Source organism: Pinus tabuliformis, chromosome 7, assembly GCF_031772625.1.
Source record: "Pinus tabuliformis cultivar Carrire ecotype Pingquan chromosome 7, CPIR1, whole genome shotgun sequence".
Lineage (NCBI taxonomy): Eukaryota > Viridiplantae > Streptophyta > Pinopsida > Pinales > Pinaceae > Pinus > Pinus tabuliformis.
Window position 1 is genome coordinate 412,223,376 of NC_142293.1, and position 18,164 is coordinate 412,241,539.

The 18,164-nt window shown below is 34.3% G+C and overlaps 1 non-coding gene across 1 annotated transcript; it reads left to right on the top strand.

Annotated features, from left to right (window-relative positions):
- The first annotated feature begins 15,976 nt into the window (after nt 1-15,976).
- LOC149247701 (U6 spliceosomal RNA) lies at nt 15,977-16,079 on the top strand. The gene has a single exon (XR_016267588.1). It is a non-coding gene; the product is annotated as a U6 spliceosomal RNA (small nuclear RNA).
- The last annotated feature ends 2,085 nt before the right edge of the window (nt 16,080-18,164 follow it).

Genomic DNA, 18,164 nt, shown 5'->3' on the forward strand with positions numbered 1-18,164 from the left:
GTTTCAATATTGTTAGGCCCTCGAGTTGGGTGAATGCGCACAGTGTGCGACATCCCCATCGCACAAATTGCAACATATATATCTCATAAAATTTGACATTTTGGGGGTTTTGGTAGAGGAATTATGTGTAAGTGAGGGCATGCCAAGGTGAGTTTGGCTAGACGAGTTAGGCGACGAAGCGAGTCCATGTTGGAGAGGGACCATACAATCAGACGAGGATGAATCAATTGGTTGAAGCAAGTGATGGAGCCAATTGGCTTGACACCTTGGTTAAACGAAATGAGGGCATGCTCGATTAGACGAGTCAGCTTCCATTAGGGGAATTTTGAGGTCTAAAATGGGTCTCCTAAGAAAAATGTACAACCAAAATAAACTTTATTAGAACCAAGAGGATGCAAGATGATGATGTCAACCATGGGGGATGATTCACCATTTTTGGATTAAAAAAGTTAAAAGATTAAAAAATAATAATATAATAAAACTACTTTTTCAACTCGTATTTTCAACTTATCTCCCTAAAGTTTTACTCAAATTTCAAGCAGGAGTACTCATTGGATGAAAAATTTGGTTCCTCATCCAAGGAGTACCCATGTTGCATACTTTTGATGGACCCTGCTACATGAAAAAATGAGAAATACATGAAAAATGTTATTGCAATCACATTTTTCATGTATTTAATAATTTTTCGTGTAGTAGGGTCCATCGAAAGTATTAAACATGGGTACTCCTTGGATCAGGAATCAAATTATGCATCCAACGAATGTTTCCGCTTGAAATTTGAGTAAACCCATAGGGAGATAAGTTGAAAATACGAGTTGAAAAAGATTTTTTCTTTTTTCCCTCTAAAATTTGATGATGTAATCTAATATTATTTTATTATTTCCACTATTATTTTATAATTTCCTTAGGAGCCCCATTTTAGACCTCAAAATTCTCCTAATGAGGCATGAGCCACCCAATGAGGGGTTTCCATTTTGGCAAACTGAAAAGTGATAGAGAGGACACACAACATATGAGGTGCATGGCTATGCAATATCAGCATGGTGGAATGGGCGCTAGGTGCACAAGGGTATTAGTTCGAATGAGCAGCCACCCTTGTGAAGGAGGAGGTGTGTTGGAAGAACGAACCAAGTTAAGTGGTGTGAAACAACATGTGAACTAACGCATAGACAAGCGAATGCGAGCGTAGTCTATGCAAATGCGAGAAGAGTTGAGCCAACGTGATGGTTCACTTGTCCCATCACATCACATAAATAGAATAGGGTAGCGTCCATTTGGGAAAAGAATAGAGTCGCAAGGTAGGACAAACAAGAAGAACAAGAGCTTAGACGATCTATGATAAGAGTTCATGCAAACTACGTTAAGAATTTTGGGTGAGGAGTGAACAAGGGATTTCGAGCAACTTTGTGGTAGGGCATACCGCATGAACAAATAGGCGAGATGGTTTTTCACGAAACTTGGTATTTTGCAGCTGGTAGTTGGGAACTAGGTTAAATGGGCCAACAACTAAGTTTTCATAATAGACCAACCCTAGAGTATATTTAGTGACTTTTTTCATGTATAAGGAGCGAGTGGAGCGAGGGGGCTGAGGCTACCCATTTATTGTAAATATCACTATTATAACAATTTTGAAGGCTAAAGAGTGGTTCCATGTAAAAATTGCATTTTGTATAATCTTGTGTATGACTATGGACTTATGATATTATGCTTCATAGTTATTTGAATAATTTTTATACACAGATTTTGAAAATATCAATGCTTATTTTTTTGTGAAGAGTTTATGTAATTTTGTTAAGTACCTTGTATAGAGGTTTTATAAGTAACATATTGTGGATTAACATTGTGCTACTCTAACAAGCTGCAAAACACATCGATGTCGCACATTCAATGGGTTACAATGTGAAAAAAATGCCTTGTAACTAAGTAGATCCATGGGGTTTTTACAAGTGGTATTAAAAAAAACAGCAAAGTAGAATAATATTGAAGTAGAAGCAGTAAGATCATAACCTAAACTTGGTGGTAGTGGTTGTAGGTGAAGTTTCTCTTTCACTATTGCAGGTGATAAGGAAAATTTCTATATGATAGATTACCGAGAGAGAAAGGTTAGGTTGGCTATTGGTTTCTTATGCAAGATACATTTGGAAAAATAACTTGTGTGAGACTTAGCAAGGCCATACTGGAGTTATACAATTATCAGGTTAGAATAGTGAACACGAGAGGTAGCTTGAGGAACCAAGATGAAGCTACATTGGTAGACAGGTTCCAAGTTGTTGAAAGAAGCTTGGTTCAAACAATGGATGTTATGGAAGGTCATGGAAATTATTTTGATGAAATTAGGATAGATATTGGAGAGATGAAGGAAGTTATCCAGATAGATTCATATGCGCTTGACGAAGCTACCAACTAGTGAAGGATTCTCAATATCAAGAAGTTTGTATGAGGTACTTGGAAGAGAAAGTGGCATTGCTTGTGACTTTGACACATGATCAAGCCAAAATGATGGTAGTATTGAACAAGCTCGTTGGATAGGGTTTGAAAAGTTGATCATGAAGGTGAAGATGAAGGAAATAGAGTTGTATGATGGGACTAGGAGTGCCAAATTACTTGGGAACTTTTGTTGGGATGTAGAGCATATGTTGCAACAAATGGGAGGTTGTTCCTATGAAGTTAAATTAAATGTTGTTGCAATGTATCTCATGAGAACTATAATGTTATGGTGGACAAATCAAGTGGAGGATTTGGCATTCGATCATATCATGGATAAGGTATCAGATTGGGTGGAGCTAAATACAACTTTGCACATGCAGTTTGGACTAGGAAATCAGGCATGGGTTGAAAGGGATCACCTTAAGACATTGAAGCATACAGGAAGGTTCTGAACTTATATGAAGTAATTTTCTAGACTTATGTTGGATATTATGGAGATGTACGATGAAGATCATTTATACCACTTCATTAGTAGTTTGTAGCCATGGGAAAAAAAGAAATCAAGAAGCAGGGAGCCCAAACACTTGTACATGATATTACTATAGTAGAAAAACTATTGGATTACCATACTGATGGGAAGGGAAAAAAGGAAGGACATGGTGATAAGGAAAAGAAGAAGAAGGACGAAGAGAAGAATAAGTCTTGCAAGGAAGGAAAATCAAAATAGGCGGGTACTGTAAAGGAGATGAGACTCATCACATGTTGGATATGTGGTGAGACATGATAAGAGCTATGGAAAGTTGTGATAAGAAATCTAGGCAAGCAACAAATGAGGTAGCTCATGTGGGTTTGTGGTAATTCATACTACACGAACATATATGAAATTTAAGTTCACATGCAACTTGGTATTTTGGAGCCATGGGTTGGGAACTTGGTTACACAGACCAACAACGGAGTTTTGGTAATAGACCGACCATATTGTGTATTTGGTTATTTTTTCATGTATGTGGAGGGAGATGAGTCGAAGGGCTCGGGCTACCCATTTATTGTAAAATATAAATACTATAATAAAGTTGAATGCTAGAGAGCCATTCCATATAAAAATTACATTTTGTATATCTTGTGCAAATTATGGATTTATGGTATTATAATGTATAGATATTTGAAGAATTGTTATTGGGATTGCAATAATATGAAATCTTTGTGTGAAGAAGTTATGATATTCCACTAATTAACTTGTATAGAACCTTTTAACAAACATCATATTATCAAGCATAGTTCACGTGGATTAATAATGTGTTACTCTAGGAAGTTGTGAAACATGTCTGTGCCTCATGCTCGAAGGGTCATGGTGCACCAAAAGCACCATGAAATCGTACATAACCCTAGAGTTATAAAAAACATGAAATGGAAAAATGAAACAACATATAAAACCTAATATTTCTTTTTGAAACTTTAAAAATAAATATTTCAAAAATATAAATAGAATATACAGTTCAACTTAATAATATTATACAATGCCCAAAAAAAGAGTTTTTATTAAAATAATTAATATAAATCTAAATTAGTTATTATAAATATTAATATATAAATACTTAGAATAATGCTTACAATAGCATATAGGTAGGATCAGTTTGTTGGTTGTTGGAGTTTTGTTGAGAGATTTTCTCAACAATATTCTCCTTGTTTGGAATCTGTTGGATCTCATAAGCACTATTTATGTGGTTTGCATTTTGGTCTTCATTTGCAATATGCAAATAGTTTTTGTGTGGAATTTATGTGCACTATGTGTTCTCCTCAAAGTTCTTATTTGGTAGCAAAGTGTGTATGGGCTTGAGTCCCTCAAGCGAGGGCTCAGGAGAATGGAAGAGATATGAGAATTGATACGCTGTACATAGATTAATATAGGTGTGTGTGGGATTTTAGTGTGTAAGAGAATATTGTTGTGTTTTTTTTTTTTAGAATTTTTGTAGTTCGGTGCATAACTTTGTTTGAATTTTGTCCAATCTATGAGCCATTGATAGTCAAAACTCTGTCTAATTCGTGAACCATTGATAGCGATTGACCTTAGGTGGAGGTGTTGTTGCAGTATGTATTCATAATGAGGAGTTAGCATTGCGATTTGAAGCGTACCAATCAATGCCACGTTGGTGCCAATTTTCATTTGTAGTTTGAAATTGTTGAGGTTACTATGTTTGTAAGAGTGTTGTAGTGACGAGCAACAGGGGAACACAAAATGAAAGATGATGCGGGTGTTTTTTGGTTTTCCACTTGTCTTTGATAGAATATACTCATGTGTTAATCAGAAGATTATTGTTGGATGATTTCTAAACATAGGTGTTTGAATCTGCAAACTCTATGGAGATCTCATGTCAGCGAATACCAAATCGAATTGTTGTGGTCCATTGTATGATTGCATAAGGCATCCAACAATGTTATTTTTTGGCTACAGAGTCTTCTCTATAATGACAAGGCATGATATATTTTCTAACATATACACAATTATTATACAATTGTGCTACAACATCGTCAATTCCCATCCTATAATCGTGGAGGAAACTGTTGTGGCGAGGCCCAATCCTTCCTAGGGAGTAACCCTCTGTGCTTTTTATGAGCACCAGTCCGTCATTGAATGACATAACAGAGGCAAAGATGATTTCATTTTTCAGAAAGCGATTGCCTCACTACATGGTTCCCAAAACTGTGGTGTTCATAGAGTCGTTGCCTAAGATTTACATGAGTAAAATACAAATTCTCCCATGCATTGTCCTATATGTTGGGCCAAAACTGGTTTACTGAGGAAATGAAAGAATGCACAGAGTCACAGGACATACACTGTGATTGTTTATACCTAGATGACAACTGTAGTTTCATGATTATTGATTTTGTTGTTGTAAGATTTGTGTAGTTTTCTATTTTGTTTGTAAAAAGTGCAGAACCAATTATTGAATAGTGTTGCATAAATCATATTAGTGGTTCTTGGCACCCAAAAACCCTCGAACACATCACTAGTTTGATTGTTTTTATATTGTTACGGTTTGTTATTCTTGGCGCTCAAAAACCCCTGAAAAATGACTATAGGTTATAATATGAGATCCTTGTGTGTTAGTAAGGTCAAGTTGTTTGATCAACTTTTGAACATATTCAGTGTCTAGACCGTCTTCCAAGCAACTAATGGATAGCCGAAAGCGAAATATGTGATAGATGGTGATTGGGCCATAGGATGGTTCATTACATGACAACTTTTATCAGGGAAGCCCCGACAAGACGAGTTTGTCAAAGATGGTCAAATGTGTTTATGTTTTAAATGGAGTTCAAGTGACAACTCGAAGATGATGTGGTGAAGAAAGAGAAGTGTTTGCGAGATTCCAGAGTGGATATGAGTGTTGATGAAGAGCATCTAGACATATGTGACTATATATAATTTATGATTCTATTAATAATCTTCGTAATGATTTAATGTAAGCATTAAATGAAGACTTGGAATAATGCTTACAATAGTATATAAGTAGGAATGGTTCGTTGGAGTTTTGTTGATATATTTTCTCAACAATATTCTCCTTTCTGGAATCTATTGGATCTCAAAAAAATTATTTAAGGGTTTGTATTTTAGTCTTGATTTGTATTTGTGCACTATATGTTTTTCTTATAATTTTATTTAAAAATATAAAATATAGGTAATAATATAAATAGATGTTTCACATTTTTATCATTAATAAATTAAATTAGAAAATACAATTATAAAAATAACTAAATATAAACAAAAACACGGTGAAGTAAAGATATGATGATCCAAATCAAGTCATACTCAATAGGGATTGTGCATATTTATTGTATACATGATTTTATGATTGACTTTGTTACAATGTCATGATTATTGCTTGATAATCAATAAAATGTTGTTTAGTTTAAAATTTTGGGTTATGTATTGCTTTTTAGGGGATAGTTAAAAGTAATGTAATTAGGATTTAGGGGATAAAGTTAAAAGTAATATAAATAGGATGATGTTCGGTTGGGATTTGAAACGTTGGTAGAAAACGGTTTTTGGTTGGGATTTGAAACATTGGTAGAAAACGGTTTTTACTGTGGATTCTCCAGAAACTTAATCAAAAGATTTAAACCACAGATGTCTTAAATCCAGAATATAATTCTAAATAAGATTGTAATTTTTTGTTTTTAAAATTGTATTTTTAAATGTATAAATAAACTCAACACCCAATTCTTTTTATAAAACATTTAAATTATACACAGTACATAACTCAATTCTATAATTATAACAAATCTCCATTAAAAAAACTATTAAATAATAAAACTACAAAATTAAATATAATATAATTATTTATAAATATTAAAAATTATATAATAAAAAAAAAAACATATACATATCTCATTTTTAATATAATCAATACAATTATACAATTTTAAAATAAAATTTCAATAAGTTTTTAATACTATTTAATTTATAATTTAAAAATTATTATATTATAATTTCTAAATCATATAATAATTTTCTCATTTCACTAAAGTCTATTCTTATAAAACCAAAACGACTCACGAAATCATGGAAATAGTTCCGTAATGGTATGGCGATGCCAAATGTGCAGTAATCCATAAAGATTGCATAGTAACATAATGGTATGGCCATCCCAAATATCCAGCCATAAAAAAGACTTTGCCTACATAATCCCATCATCGAGAATTTATTGTCAACGTTAATTATGGGAAAGGAATTTGTGGAGCAGGCAAACAATAACCAAAATAATTTGTGGAGCAGACAAACAATGACCACTAGTAGGACAGGAGAAATGTAATGAATAAATCTGATTTTGGTTGGCTTCAATAATCCCCAAGTTTTACATAATGTTTATTCGAAAGTAAGGAAATATTATTATTAGGCTTGTTTCAATTAATCATTATTGTTTTATTTTATCAGTTGAATTTTACATTATTCTTTATGCATTTGTAATCATTAATTTATTATTTAAATAATTATAGTTAATTTTATTGATTTATAAATTATAATAAGTATATTATAATTAAATTAATAAAGTAATTATAAATGGTAATTAAAATTTGTTAGCTAGGGTCTTTAGATTCATATCCATAAATGATACTCCATCTATTCCGAATTTCAAATCAGATCACGTGCTACACATATATATAACACCCCTCAAAGTTTAAGTTATTATGTTTCTACATTAAGACTGAATGGTAGATGCCATTATGATGTAATAAAGGACTTGGCAACTTCAGCAACCTGGAGTACCTGGAATCATTTTCCAGCGAACTGAATGGATGCATTCCTTCGGGGTTGTGCAGCGGTAGGTTGTTGACCCAGCTTGCATCTTCGACAATCGGCTGGAGGGGAACATCACCGGCCTTCTACAAGACTGTGTCTGACAACAACGCGTCTGCTTTCATAACAACCTCTTCACGGGCTTCATACCGAGTAACATCTCTAAGTTGAATTACTTTGAGAATTCTCATAACAAAATCCACGGAACTATACTCTCTTCCATAGGACAGATGGAGAAGCTTAATAATCTTCTGCTCGCGGACAATAATCTCTGCGGCGCCATTCCTACTGAAATAGGAGACTTCAGAAAACTGGGAAAACTGGATCTGAGCCACAATAATCTCATTGGAACGATTCCTACAGAAATAGGAAATTTAATTAATTTAGAGTTTTTAAATCTCAGCGCAAACTCATTGGAAAGCAGCATACCGGTAGCAGTTTATCGCCTTCAGGTGCTGGAGAAATTAAATTTGAGCGTAAACGCACTGACAGGAAGGATCCCCGGTTCATTGGGGAATTGTAGACAATTAGGAGAGCTATACCTGGCTAGAAATAAACTGAGCATGACCATTCCTTTGGAGTTGGCAATGCTAGCAGACACTCTCATATATGGGTTAGATCTAAGCAGGAAAAATCTTCCAGGATTTCTTCTTCCTCAGATTGGAAGCTTAACGTTACTTGAATCCTTGGACTCTCCCATAACCAGCTCTCCGGTCAGATTCCTCAGTCTTTCCCAAACATGAGAAGCCTGGATCATTTCAATTTCTCTTTCAACCTTTTTACAGGTGGAATTCCTTCATTGAGGGAATTTTTACAAGGTCCAAAGAATGCATTTGAGGGAAATCCAGGTCTCTGTGGACCTCTGACAACCAAGAATTTTTTCAATGCAGAAGTTGCATGTAATAAGAAAAGAATAAGCTCGGTGGGAGTGGGGGGGATTACCATCCCTGTTTTGGGACCATAATCATTTTCAACCTTGCGCTGATGTAAATGATAAAAATATCAAGGTCGAGGAAGGAGCGACACAACAATGAAGATGCTACAGTGGGTATTAATTCGGGAGATGGGAGAGGCATAATCAAATACAGAGTTATAGTAGAAGCTACTGAGAACTTCAAGGTAGTTATTCCAGGACAAGACAAAATCCTTGCGGCGAAGTACTTAAAAATAGCAAATCATCGCATGGATGATAATGGATACCGTAGTTTAAGGCACGGGATTGAATTCTTGAAGCACGCCCGTCACAGTAACATCCTACGTCATCGGGACCTGATAACAGAGCAAGATGGAACGAATGAGGTAATAGTTCTTGTGTTCGACTATATGGTCAATGGATTGCTATGAGAATATCTCTTCAGAGCATCAAAACATCCTAATCAGACGCTGGAATGGAGGACTCGGCACAACATCGAAGTGGGCGTGGCAAAGTGACTCAAATATCTACACCATCACTGTGAACCTCCAATAATTCACTGCGACATAAATGTTGGAAAGGCTGAGGAAGCAAAGCATGAATTCACACAAAATACAAGTTGCTGCTCTTCTATTGGTCACACAAAATATGATACTTACAATGAACCAGTGAAGGGTATTTATCCTTTTCCAACTAGCTACTTGCCTAAAATATCTTGACATGCAAACACATGCAACCACACTAAAAGTCTTCTATCAATTAACTTGACTTGACTCAACACTCAAATACTCAATCACTCAATCACTCAGTTAACTCACTCTATATGTTTAACCAACTCCACATGCGGGAGTAATTACAATTTCTAACACTCCCCCTTAATTACGACCGTATGACTCAACATGACTTAACTATCACATAAACATGCTTGTTGGTCTATGTCTCAGCTAGGCTTACAATGACTCAAGAATTTTACAATTTTGCATTTTCTTTTTCTCTACTTCCAGATTCTATATCCTCGAAATTGCTTCATTCTCTATTGAACTTTCTTGTTGTAAGCTTTATTCACTTGTTGTTGCTGCAATTTTTCTTTGACTTGTTTTGAACTTGTTCTAAAAAACAATTGGATCATGTCTTCTACACGTTCCTCTTCAAATATTCATTCAACCATGGACCGTTGCCAAAACGTTACATCTTCAAACTCTCTTCTTTGCTTTTCTTCTTGTGTTTTATATTCATGAGTTTGAGTCACTTCAATTTTTCCTATTGGTTTCTGAATCAATTCTTCAATGAGCTTCGAATCTACATGAAACTTATTAACAACCTTGCTTTCAACTTCTTTGCTCATGTTATTATGAACACTTGCATATTCAAACAAAATGTTAAAAACATCTTTAATATGACTCTCTTCAATGAGAGCTTCCTTCTCTACATCTACCTTCTTTTCAACTGTATGGAGGTTGTCTTTCACTACTATGCTGTTAGTGGACATTCTCATCAGAAACTCTTCAATCACTTTATCATATTCTTGATCATCAACTGTTGCTAGATGACATATTGCTTCATTCCAACTACTTCATATCTTGCTGCTACAGTGGCAGCTTCATCGTTCAATGCTTCATAAAAAATGGTGCTTACCATATTGCCACAATCAATCCCTGTTTCAAAAAAGAAACCACAAACATCATCAACATAATGTCCATCCACAATATGGTGGGATATCCGAGCATGCATGTTCTCATTGACAATTTCAACTTCACCAAATCCATCAGCTATAATTGGATTCACCAATTCATATCTCACTTTGCAATCATCATCCACGTGTCTCATCACAATGGGATTCACAATCATCTGCATCATCCACGTTACAGTGGAGTCCTTGAGCATTTATTTTCTCTTGCTCTATTTCACACATAGAGGCTCCTGCTTCTCTCTCTGCAATGTTTGTTGCATCTTCTTCATCCATATGCATGCTTGCATAATGGGTTTCAATTTTTTGGTCTTGACAACCATCATCCACTTTTGAGTGAGGTTCCCCAAGCTCTGTTTTCCTCTCAAAACCTTGATTATATACTTGTTTTCGTGGCGTTAACCTACTAACGTCGGTGCTGGAAGTTCACACAAAATGAGTTAAAACGTTAAAAGTCAACAAAGGTTTGAAAATTACGTGGGTCGTTTTTTGTTTGGAGCACGAAAAACTCACCGTGAAGCTTTAACATAAGGTTTTATTGTTCTTATATATAAAGATTTTCAACAAATATTATACAAAGGTGTTTTTGAACTCGTGAAGGGCGGATTATAAAGGTTTTTTTTGTTTTTATATATATAAAGATTTTTTTTATATATAAAAAAAAATAACTGAGTTTTTTAAACGAATGTTTTGAAAAAGTTTTTTTTTTAAGTTTTTTAAAATAAAAAACTTAGGGTTTTATTGAAAAAGGCATTAATTTTTTGAGAAAGAGTTTAACAAAGGAGAAATTTAGGGTTTTTTTTTAAAAAGGGATTTTTGGAGAAAGATGCCTTTCTCAAATTTTTAGTCCCAGTTCCCACCATTTATAGGGAAGGATTATCATGTGTCGGCCATTAAGATGGTGACCACATTGTAGGAACATGATTTTTCGGATTATGTTAAGTTTTGGTTTTCAAAACCTAAGAAAGAAGAAGAACAAGCTCTCAGTAACATAGAGAGGGAAACAATGGAAGAAAGACAAGAAGAAGAATGCACATGCGTTGTAGATTATTCAGTAGGGAGTGGACCAATCAGTGTTCCAGAAGATTATGATCACGTCTTCAGCAAAGGTAACATGGGATACTTTGGCGACAAACTATAAAGGTATGGCCAAAGTCAATATTGTTAAGTTGTAGAATACTAGAAGGGATATTGAAAGTTTGCGGATGAAGGAGACAGAAGACATCGATTCTTTCATGAATCGGGTCATAACTGCCATAAATTAGTGAAATATTTATGGTGAATATATAAAATATCAAAGAGTGGTTGAGAAGGTCCTCTCATATTTGTCTACCAAATTTGATGTTTTGGTAGCAGTCATAAAAGAAGCCAAGGGTTTGGCATCATTGACAATTGATGAGTTGATAGGATCACTTCTATCGCATGAGACAAGGATATACAGAAATAAGGGTTCCACTTGAGAGATCGCTTTCAAAAGTTAGGTTTCTATTTCAAGAGACAAAGGTAGAGATAAAAGTAGATCGAGAGGCAAAGAACGAAGTGGAAGATATGGTGGTAAGAAAGATGGCTGAGAAGAGCATGAGAATGCAAGTGGAAGCAACTACAGAAGCTTCAACAATAATCAAAGAGTTGAAAAATCAAAGCTGATATGCTATTATTTCAATAAATTTGGTCACTATACTCGTGATTGCAGGAAGAAGATAGTTGATCAAGGGAACTAGAGAGCTAATATCACTACAGAGAGTATTAACTCCATGTTCCTAGCTTGCCATACCATGCATGAACCTTCCGCTAGTGTGTAGCTATTAGACAGTGGTTGCAGTAACCACATGATAGGCAATAAGGATTTGGTTGCAAATTTTGATCAATCTGTGAAAACAGAGGTAAAGTTGGAGATTGACAAGACTGTGGCGGTAGATGGCAAAGGAGTGGTCAACATTTTGACCAAGCAGGAGGAGCCGAAGACAATCTCAAAGATATATTATGTTCCTAGTCTCAAATATAATTTGTTAAGTGTTGGTCAATTGACACAAAGGGATACAGAGTTATCTTTCAAGGTCAAGAAGTTGTTATATATGAAAAGCCCCAAGAAAGCATGTGATAGCAAAGATGTAGATGATAAGGAATAGACTCTTTCCTCTAATTTTGAATTACAGTGGTCAGGTGAGTTCCTTTACAGTTGCACATTCTGATGATTATTGGTTATGGCACTTTCGATTTGGACACTTGCACTATTATGGTTTAAGATTGTTGCAGTAAAAACAGATGGTCAGAGGATTACCTCCCATCAAAGAACCTTCTAGTACTTGTGAGTGTTGCATCTTGGGAAAGAAACACCGTGAAAGTTTTCCAAAGGGAGTTGCATACAGAGCAAAGAAACCTCTTGAGCTAGTGCATACAAACTTGTGTGGACCTATGAGGACACAATCAATTGGTGGAAGTTGTTACTTCCTCACTTTCATTGATGACTATAGCAGAAAGACTTGGGTTTACTTCTTGAAGCAGAAGTATGAAACTTTTACAAATTTCAAAGAATTCAAAGCCTTAATAGAGAACCAAATTGACCGATAGATCAAGGTATTGAGGTCAGATCGTGGTGGAGAATATGACCCAAATACATTCCATGATTACTGCAAACAACATGGGATCAAAAGACAGTTTACAAAGAGGTAAACACCGCAGCAGAATGGTCTAGTAGAAAGAAAGAACAAGACAATTATGGACATGGTAAGAAGCATGTTGAAAGGCAGAAACTTGTCTAATGAGTATTGGGCAAAAGTAGTTGCATGTGCTATTTATGTCATCAACAGATCTCCTACAAAGAGTGTGATGAACAGAATACCAGAACAAGCATGGTCAGGTATGTATTGCAGTGTATCTCATCTCAGAGTATTTGGATGTGTAGCTTATGAACATGTGCCTAAGGAGCGAAGAGGAAAATTTGATGATAAAAGTGAAAAATGCATATTCACTAGTTATAGTGAGCAATCAAAAGCTTACAAATTGTATAACCGTGTCACAAAGAAGACCATAATTTGCAGAGATGTTCTGTTTAAATAACAAGAGTCATGGAATGGAACTGTAGATAAAATAGTTGACGCACAAGTGTCACTGATGAAAGAAGATGATGTAACAGAAAAGGAGAAGCAATAATCACAGATGAAGAAACCAAATAGAGACACACAAACAAGGACTCCAAGATTTTGAGAGTAGCATGGATCTTCAAGCAGATCAACAGATCAAGATTCTCCTAGCAATCAATCAGGGGATGAATCAAGCAATGGTAAGAGAAATATGAGAAGTTTGGAAGATATTTATAATCATTTGGATGTTAGTTCAAATTTTGCATTGTTTTCATTCCAACCTTCTTCGTTTGGAGAAGAAATCAAAGATGAAAATTGGGTGCAAGCCATGGATGAAGAAATTGAATCTATTGAAAAGAATGATACATGGGATTTGGTTGATTTACCAAAGGAAAAAAATCTCATTGGTGTGAAATGGGTGCACAAGACAAAGTTGAATGAGAAAGGTGAAATTGATATATTCAAAGCTAGACTTGTAGCAAAAGGATTCTCGCAGCAACCGAGAATAGACTTTGGAGAAACGTTTTCTCCGATAGCCAGATTGGATATTGTAAGAGTAGTTCTAGCCACAGAAGCTCAGAACAAATGGATAGTATATCAAATGGATGTGAAATCAACCTTCTTGAATTGAATTCTAGAAGAAGAAATTTATGTGCAGCGGCCTCCAAGATATGAAGTTGAGAGTAATGAAGAGAAAGTTTACAAGTTGAAGAAAGCGCTCTGAGAGTATATGAGAAAGACTCTGAGAGGAAAACACATCTTGGAGAACCCCACTCAAAAGTGGATGATGGTTGTCAAGACCATAAAATTGAGACCTATTATGCAAGCATGTGGAAGTAATTACAATTTCTAACAACAAAGTCTTCAAACATATTGTTGGATGATGAATATGTAGTACACATTGTAGACTTTGGACTTGTGAGGCTACTGAAAAGTCCACCAATAGATTCTGAATCAAATTCTCTTTTCGGAGGGACTCTTGGCTACATTGCGCTCGGTACTAAATCTCCATTTGTTTTCTTTTTACAAAGCTAAATGCATTATTGTTATTATTATGTTAGTAAATCATATTCCATTTCATGCGAATAGTCATAAACTCCGAAGGTTAATGCTTTGTGGAGAATGTGGCTATGGAATGAAAGCATCAAAAAAGAAAGACGTGTTAGATGGTAAGCAGAAAGCCTCCAGCGGTAGAAGAGGACGATGAATAATTTGTGCATATCACTACATGGGCTGCGAAGATGACGCAGGAAGGGAGAATTGATGAAATAATTGACGAGGGTTTGAGAAGTAGCAGTGATTATAATAATGGGAAGGATGAAATACTGAAGATAATGGAGATTCCCACGCTTTGTAGTCGATCTACTCCCAATCTCAGGCCGCCGATGAACATAGTTTTTGACATGCTTAATTGTGTAAAATCTAAACACGTCGTCATCGCTTCTCTGTTCCCATAGAAAACAGGGCATTTTTTTTTTAAATTATGATAGGTGTGTTCTTTTTATTTTGATAGAGTTGTTTATTTGGAAAAGGATTTTCAAAAATTTTAATTATCAATGATATTAAGATGAATAATAGGATTTAAATTTGGCTAAATATTTTAAAATATTTTTATTTATTTATAAATAAATAAATTGGATCTATTTTCAAAGTGTTTATGTTTTATTTTCTTTTTTTTAAATTAAATTGATTAATTAAAAAAAATATGATATGAGTATGTGTTATATAAATCCAGTCATGGTTGATTTTCTAGTATTTGTAATAATCTCTATTTACATATTAATAATTTTCATTGTCAAGTTGAAGATGAATCTAATATTTTAAAATATTTTTATTTATTTATAAATAAAAAAAATTAGATCTATTTTCAAAGTGTTTATGTTTTATTTTTATTTTTTTAAATTAAATTTATTAATTAAAAAAATTAGTGATATGAATTTGTGTTATAAAAAATGAGTGATGGTTGATTTTTTGAGCATTTGTAACAATGTCTATTTACATATTAATAATCTTCATTGTCAAGTTGAAGATATCTTTATGGTTAAGAATCTTGTTATCCTGAATTGATGTCTAAAAGAATATTTGTAACCATGAAGATTCACCCACTCTACAATGAAATTTTTTAATTTGTAAATAGCTTTTGTTATAATATCATGGCTTATGATGTTCAATATGGCAAGTGTTGATATGAAATTTTCTTTAATTATTTAATTTGAGATCAATTTATGAGAGGATCATAACTAACTTAGAGATAAAAATTAATCCTTGATTTGTGAATGTTACTGTGAATATTTCGACATATTCCATGAAGGTTAAATCTCTAACATTCACCTAATAAGTATTGATAATTAAATTAAAATTCTAGACGTTAGAAATAAACATACTTATCAACATAATAATAAAACATAATTTCTACTTAATTAGAAAGTGATTAAAAAATAAATTAATAGAAATAATAAATTAATTTAATTCGATTGTTTTTGGTGTAAATTTTTTTTTTTAATAAAGTTATAAATAATCTTTTCAAAAACAAAAATTTATATTATGTTTTTATAATATACATATAATAAGTCCCTTCAGAGACATCTGATAAAATTGGAATGATACAGAGAAGATTATCATGGCCCCTGCGCAAGGATGACATGCACAAATCGAGAAATGGTCCAAATTTTTTAATGTTGCGTTGTCATTTGAGTTGTGTATGATTACGTAGTTCTCTGTGAGCTCATCCACTTTGTATAGCCCCAAGGGTTAGCTCAACTATTCAAGTCCACATTGTTAAGTACCTCACCGATCAGGAGGTCACAGGGTGCCCTTGGGGTTAGGCCCTACTAGTCTGGCCGACAAGCTTTAAAAGACTCCCTTTGGGGTTGATCTGCCCAAATTTTCCTATGGGAAATATATATATATATATATATATATATATATATCTATATATATATATAATAAGAAAATAAATTTAAATAATAATAATTCATATTTATAATTATAATAGTTTAAAATATATAATTAATAAATTATAAAAATAAACCTATAAACACTTAGTATTTACATAGAACTTTTTTTATAATCTCCATAATCAATGTTATAGAGGACTAAAAAATATGTCAAAGAAAAATGTTAAGTTTATGTTGCAATATTTATTATCAATGTTTCAATCATGAGAGATTGGTGGATTTGAGGAGGAGTGTCAGGGTTTTCCGCGCTACAGGCTTCACTTCCACATAGCCCCTATTTGTTTTCACTTCGTGCAACAATTTTCAATCATTGGAGATCAACTCTAGACAAGCAATGGTGGATGGTCAACTTCAGGCGACATACCTCTTGCACAAAATACCAAACATGTCTCCATTCCATAGATCTCCTAATGTTGTGGTTTTTTTCTTCTCATGTAATGAGACAAAGGCCTCTCACGATGTGCTTTTCTGAGAATCTAGATTTTTTTGTTTGTCATTGCAGGCCCTAAGCCCTCGTGTGGGTTAGAACTATCGTTTTCACTACTGGATCTGGGTGTTGGGACTGCAAAACAATGCTTTTGTCTCCAAAAATATTTCTAGTTTGGTTATGCCTTTTATTTTATTATGTTGAAGGTCTTGCTATGGGTGTTTCTTGTTGTTTTTCTAGATTTGCAGTTTTTATCTATCCATGGGAGGCGAGAGACAGGTTTAATGGTCGTAACTAGGTCTTTTTTGTGCACCCAATACGGATCTTGCTAGAATATGTATGGGATCCTTTTTTCACAGTACAGAAAAGGTTCCTGGGCATATCAATACATTTTTTGGTTGGAGAAGGATGGTGATGGGGAGTAAAGCGAAGCTTTTTCCCATCAGTCGTTTGTTTGGACCTATGGATCTTTTAATCTTGAAGAGATTTGATTCGGGGGCTATTGGAAGTGTAAATGAAAACCAAACCCCACCTCTAGTGGTGAAAACTCCTTTCCAAACATTTGTTAAATCTATCGCTGGGAAATGAGTCCTTATTATGGTATGGGCTAGGGCTCTGGTAAAAGACCTCTTCAAAGTTTGATCTTTGCAGGGAAATCATTGTAGGATTCTTTAAAGTTGTAGGATTGTGGCAATAAAAGTGAGTCGTGCATCATATTAAACTTGAGGTTATGTGGAGGAAGCTCTCAATATAGTAATCTAAAAGGCTCATCCTTCTTTAAATATGTAGTAAAGGGGATGACTAAAATTCACAAATCTTCTGATCTGCACCCAAATGTTATTTGTCCCTATATTGTGGAATAGATGAATCAAGTGCCAACACTTATAATAAACCTGCTATAATTAAATGAGCTCCATTCTAAGTTTAAATTCAAAGCATTTATACATATTTAATGGTTTCTCACGAAATAAGGAGGCTTTATATAACTAGATATTTTCCTTTGGACTGAAAACTGTGATATTCACCTATGTTCAAGGGGATTTTTTATTTTCAAATTTGATCCATCAAAAGATCTAGACTTCATTTTAAATGGGGATTGGTTTTGGTGTAGCACACATTTTTTATGACCCCAAGGTTTCCAGGATTTGACCCAAATACCATGGTGGTATCCATATTATGACCCCAACTTTTCCGAGATTTGAAGCAAATACCATAGAATCTCCCCCTTCACTTCTGGTATTTCAAAGTGTTGGAAGCAATCGACAATTCTTTAGGAAACATTCTTAAGGTGGATGTGGAAAGATTCTCAAAGGGAATCTGCACTTTTTCCAGGATTTGCGTAGAGGTGGACCTTAGTAAAGGTTTACCTGATCG